General features: G+C 41.2%; 1 pseudogene; it reads left to right on the top strand.

Moving 5' to 3' along the window:
• The first annotated feature begins 3,496 nt into the window (after positions 1–3,496).
• LOC105522825 lies at positions 3,497–4,422 on the top strand (annotated as a pseudogene).
• Positions 4,423–5,469: the final 1,047 nt, after the last annotated feature.

The raw sequence follows: 5,469 nt of genomic DNA, 5'->3' as shown, positions 1-5,469 counted from the left end.
TCCTCCTGCTTCTAGCTTTCCAATGCATACATAGATGGTCACCATGTCCCACAGAGAAATAGGAACCATGCTCACTCTTTAAATTCTTGTGACCCAGTGGGAAATTTTGTATCTTTGTTGACATTACATTTTTATCTATAAAGTGAGATTCTTCATGAGACATTTGTGAGACACAGTCAATATTTTAAGATTTTATGACTCTCAAAGAAATAACTTATTGAGTCATCTTGGGCAAGTCATTAGCATTTCTCAGCTCACTTTTCCCACTTATTAGTGAGAGATAATTTTTTCCTGGCAGAATTATTGTAAGAATTAAATACTTGTTTGTGTAAGTTATGTTATACAAATGCCATCCTAGTTGTAAAAACAAAGATAATACGTATATTAAAGGAAGAACCATTCTGGAATTTAAAAAATATTTATTAATTTTTTAAAGTAATACATTCAATAGTTAAAGAAAATGATATAGAAGTTCTTAAAGTGTGAAATAATAACACCTTGCCCAAATCTCTCTACCCTAGACTCACTGCTGAAAGCAATCCTTTTAACTATTTCTGGTTTTAGTTTTTCTGATCATTTTCTTCATACCATTAAAAAATTGTTCTTAATATTTTTTATATGTCAAGACTAGATACGGCAAGTGATGTACTACAATGATGGATAAGGATTTACCTCACTTTTTTTTTTTATCATGTTCCCATCCAAATATGACACTTTTATTTCTTTTATTAATTACCTTTGTAAATTCAAAGTATACATGTATATCTTTACTTCTTGTTTTATCAACTATAGGTGATATTTTTCTCTTCACTTTGGAAGATGAAGGAACTTGCCCCGTATACGTTTCTTCATTTCTTTTTAACTTCCATCTCTTCTCCTTTGTTATCTATTCTTTTACTTTGACATTGTTATGGATTACAACTTTTACAATTGATTCTGCAGGCAGAATGATATATTTTGTTATTTGTTTCTGGTTGATTCTAAAAGTTGAAAATCATTGCACAGTGTTTACATTATGATTTTGATATAGATATTATATAAATCTTTTTTGAAGCTAAGCATGTATCATGACTGTATTTCCCCTTCTTGTGTGATATTTTGGCCCTTTTTTTCTTTCCTTCTGTCTTTTGTGTGTGTGTGTTTCTGTTTAGCTTCTGGACACTGGGGCTTCCATTTCCTCTCTGATGGTGTCAACAACACAATGCAAGCACCACATTCATTGTTTCCTAGGGAAGCTAAACAGTTCCATTCTTGGACCTATACCATGGGTGGCTAGAGAGGCAACACATAGCAATCAACCAGCCATCTGGCTGCTCTTGCAGATGTACTTACCCTGCTCAGCCTACAGGTTGCTTTTGGGTGCCCTAAATTTTTTATGGCCACTTCCTGCATACCTCCATCAGATGAATTCTTTCATATAAATCTTTAACGTGCTTTAGAATTAATTTTAGTTTGTGTTATGACTGTAGTTGTTAGCTATTGCTGCATAACAAATTAGTCCAAAACTTAGTGACTCAAAACACTAATAATAATTTATTTTCTCTTGTTTTTTTAATGGTCTGGAATTCAGCCAGGGTGGACACAGTGGGAAAGGCTTGTCTCTACTCATGGTGTTTGGGGGCAGACTCAAAGTCTGGGCACTGAAATCACTGGAAGGCCTGACTGAGGCTAGAGGATCTGCTTCCAAAATGACTCACTTACATGACAAGTTAGTTGGTTCTGGCAAGTTGGCCTCCTTTCCCAGAAGTGCCTCTCCACACGTGAGCTTCTTTGCAGGATTGCTTAAGTGTTCTTATGACATGGCTGGTGGTTCCCAAAAAAGCAAATGATCCAAGAGCAACATTCAGGAATAAGTTCTATCCTTTTTATGACCTAGTCTCAGAACTCACAAAGCATCACTCCCAATATATCCTATTCATTAGAAGCAAGTCAGTAATTCTAGCACACTTTCCAGGCAGAGGAATTAGGTACACCTGTTGAAGGGAAGCAGGTCATAATTAGAGGATATATTTTTGAACCACCACAGAATCTAACTAGGTTTGTACGAGTATATAAACAGCTGTCCAATACCACGTATTGAATAGTCTATCATTACTACATCAATTTGAGCCATGACTATTTGCATTTACTAAGAATGTGTGTTGTTACCATTGAAGACCTTCCAGTGGGACAAGATGTGAAAGTAGAAGACAGTGATATTGATGATCCTTACCCTGTACAGGCCTAGGCTAATGTGTGTTTGTGTCTTAGTATTTGACAAAAAGTTTAAAAAGTAAAAAATAAACAATTTCATAAACAGGAAAAAAGCTTATAGAATAAGGATATGAAGAATGAAAATGTTTTTGTATAGTTGTACAATGTGTTTGTGTATTTAAGCTGTTATTAAAAGAGTCAAAAAATTTAAAAATTCATAAGGTAGAAAAGTTACGGTAAGCTAAGGTTAATATATTATTGAAGGAAAGAAAATTTTTAAAAATAAATTGAATGTAGGCTTAGTGTACAGGGTTTTAAAGTCTACAGTATATTTATTTATTCATGACTCACTTACTGACTCACTCAGAGCAACTTCCAGTCCCGTAAGCTCTAAGCTTATGGTAAGTGCCCTAGACAGGTGTACCAGTTTTAATCTTTCATACCATATTTTTATTGTGTCTTTTCTATGTTGAGATACACAAATACTTACCATTGTGTTACAGTTGCCTACAGTGTTCAGTACCACACTGTACAGGTTTGTAGTCTAGGAGCACAGCCTACAGCCCGGGTGTGTAGTAGGCTGTGCCATTTAGGTTTGTGTAAGTACACTCTATATTGTTTGCACAATGATGCAATTGCCTAACAATGCATTTCTCAGAACGTGTCCTTATTGTTATGCAACAAAGGACTGTGAATGAGAGATTATTTTGTTTTTCAGTCTGTACTGGCAGTGAATCATACATAGCTCAGTTTATTAGACACGCTGCTTTTCTTGAGCAAAGAAAGAATTAGGAGAGAAACGGGGCTGTGGAACCCTGATGGGGCAATGCTGAAAGAGGAGAAATATCCCAAGGAAAGGAAAGGTGTGTTGCAAAACGATGAAAAATAGGCGGCTTCTCACAGCTGTTCTCAGGGGAAGAGTGGGGTGGGATGCAGCTCCGCTGGTGCCTAACACGAAGGGCCCTCATCCTGTTGATTCAGTTGTATAGGGACTGCCAGTGCTGTCTCCTCGTCAGATGCTGTTTCTGGTCTCCCTGTAGAAGATGCCCCTGGAGTTGCCTTTTCAAGGATGGGGACATTTGAAGGCCCTGGACACTCAACTCTGAGGCTGGCTGAGATTTCAGTAGCACCGCCTGGTGGAGGGCAGAGCCAAGCTGATGGCTTGGCACATCAGGTAAAGTAGGGCACAGAAGCACTCCGGATTGGACCGGTAATAGCAGAACTGAAAAGTTTGTATTTAAAGGGATAGTAACTTGGACTTGTTCTGCAATATCCCCACAAGGGCCTGACTGAGTGAGCAAGCATGGAGGGCCGCGGGGATTTCTGGACAGTGGCCATTCCCAGAGTCAGGCAGGAAGGCCTCAGGAGGCTGGGACGCCTGTTCATGGTGAAGCGGACGCTGCCAGCGCCCTAGATCCCAGGAGGAAGCACACAGGCCCCACAGAGTGGTTGGCAAGATTCACTCGGGGATTAGGATGCTGGCCAAATCGCGGAATTTGAGGCTGGAATCCAAGCTCGACAGGAAAGTAGTGAAATACAAATTGGAAAAACAGGGCTTTGGAGCAGGGAGCGAGCTGGTGCCTGCATTTCCCACCAATGCTGGTTTAGGAAGACAGGACTGATGCTGGCCGGCCGCCCCCTGCTGGAGGGGATGTGGCATCTCATTGGCTGCCAGGTATCGGGGTTGGTTACTCCTGCAACCAATGTGAAGAGAGCCTCAGAGGAGGCTGTGGTGGAATCCGCCAGGTACCCTTGTTCCTCTCACCTTTATCTCTCGATTCCTTGGGGCAAAGTCCTTCTTCCACCTATAAACAGAGTTTACGCGTGGGTCTTGGAATCCGGGCACACCAATCCCCAGCTAACGAAATCCCCGAGTTGGGGGATTTGAGAGGGTCGAGTTTGGCCCAAGAACCCGCAGTCCTCTTTTGTCTTCTGCCCTCTATTTCTAAGTGTGGGCTTCTAGCACGGAGGCTCTGGGCAGAGCCCATGCTGTTTTAGGGCTGGGTGGTTTCAATGACGACAGCAATAATTATCACAGTGATGGTGACCTTCACCCCAGCAGGACTGCTGTGTGTGAAGCACTCAAGAGAGCCCCTACAAACCAACCCACCAGGAGTCAGCTGCTGAAAACAGGGGCGGAAAAAGTCACTGCCCATCAGAATGAGCTGTTCATAAAAAACTGGAAAGGTTAGGGGCTTTGTCTATTTCAAGGGCAACAAATTGCTTTGACCCTGAGGACCCTGAAGGCGAGTTTCCCTCACCACAGCTCTCAAGAAAACAGGGATCAGATTCAGAAGGACACTGCCCCTATAAGGCTCTTGTTTGTCTTGTTTTTAATTCCTGCCCTCTGCCCCCAAATCTCAGTCCTTCATCTGTGAAACGGAGGAATTCAGCCTTGCCTGTCCACAAAATTAAGACAAGGCATCTCGTGTGTGTTAAGATGAAACAAGATCTTAGCAAAAAAAGTAATGATTTCTTTTTCAAAACATTTTTTACTGTAGTAAAATGTACATAACATAAAATTACCATTTCAATCATTTATAAGTTCAGTGGCATTAAATACATTCACATTGTCCGGCAGCTCTCAGAGGTGTTGGAACCAGGGCGACTCCATCTTGAACAGCGACTGGGCAAAATGAGGCTGAGACCTGCTGGGCTGCATTCCCAGGAGGTTGGCATGTCTTAGTCACGGGATGAGTCATTGGCTGCCAGGGAGGCAGGTTGGTTACCCCAGGAACCAATGAATTGCATCTCAGAGGAGGTTTCTCCAGATACAGGTCACAAAGACCCTGCTGATAAAACAAGATGCGGTAAAGAAGCTGGCCAAAACCTACCAAAACCAAGATGGTGACAAAAGCAACCTCTGCTCGTCCTCACTGCTCATTATACACTAATTATAATGTATTTGCATGCCAAAAGATACTCCCACTAGTGCTATGACAGCTTACAAATGCCATGACAATGTCTAAAAGTCACTCGATGTGGTCTAAGAAGGGGAGGAACCCTCAGTTCCGGGAACTCCCCATCCTTTCCCAGAAAACTCATGAATAATACACTCTTTGCTTATCACGTAATAAAAAAAAACATAACTATACCAAAGAAAAGGCATAAATAACCGAAGTAAGGATACTTTTACCCAAGGAATAAATTTACCAAAGTAAAATAACCAAAGCAAAGGAATAAAAGGGCGGCTGCTCCATAGGCAGAGCCCATGCTGCTGCTCTGCCTATGGAGTAGCCACCCTTTTATTCCTTTGCTTTTCTTAATAAATGTGCT

This window comes from Colobus angolensis, unplaced genomic scaffold (assembly GCF_000951035.1).
Source record: "Colobus angolensis palliatus isolate OR3802 unplaced genomic scaffold, Cang.pa_1.0 Scaffold112, whole genome shotgun sequence".
Classification (NCBI taxonomy): Eukaryota; Metazoa; Chordata; class Mammalia; order Primates; family Cercopithecidae; genus Colobus; species Colobus angolensis.
This window is presented reverse-complemented; position numbering and strand designations above follow the sequence as displayed.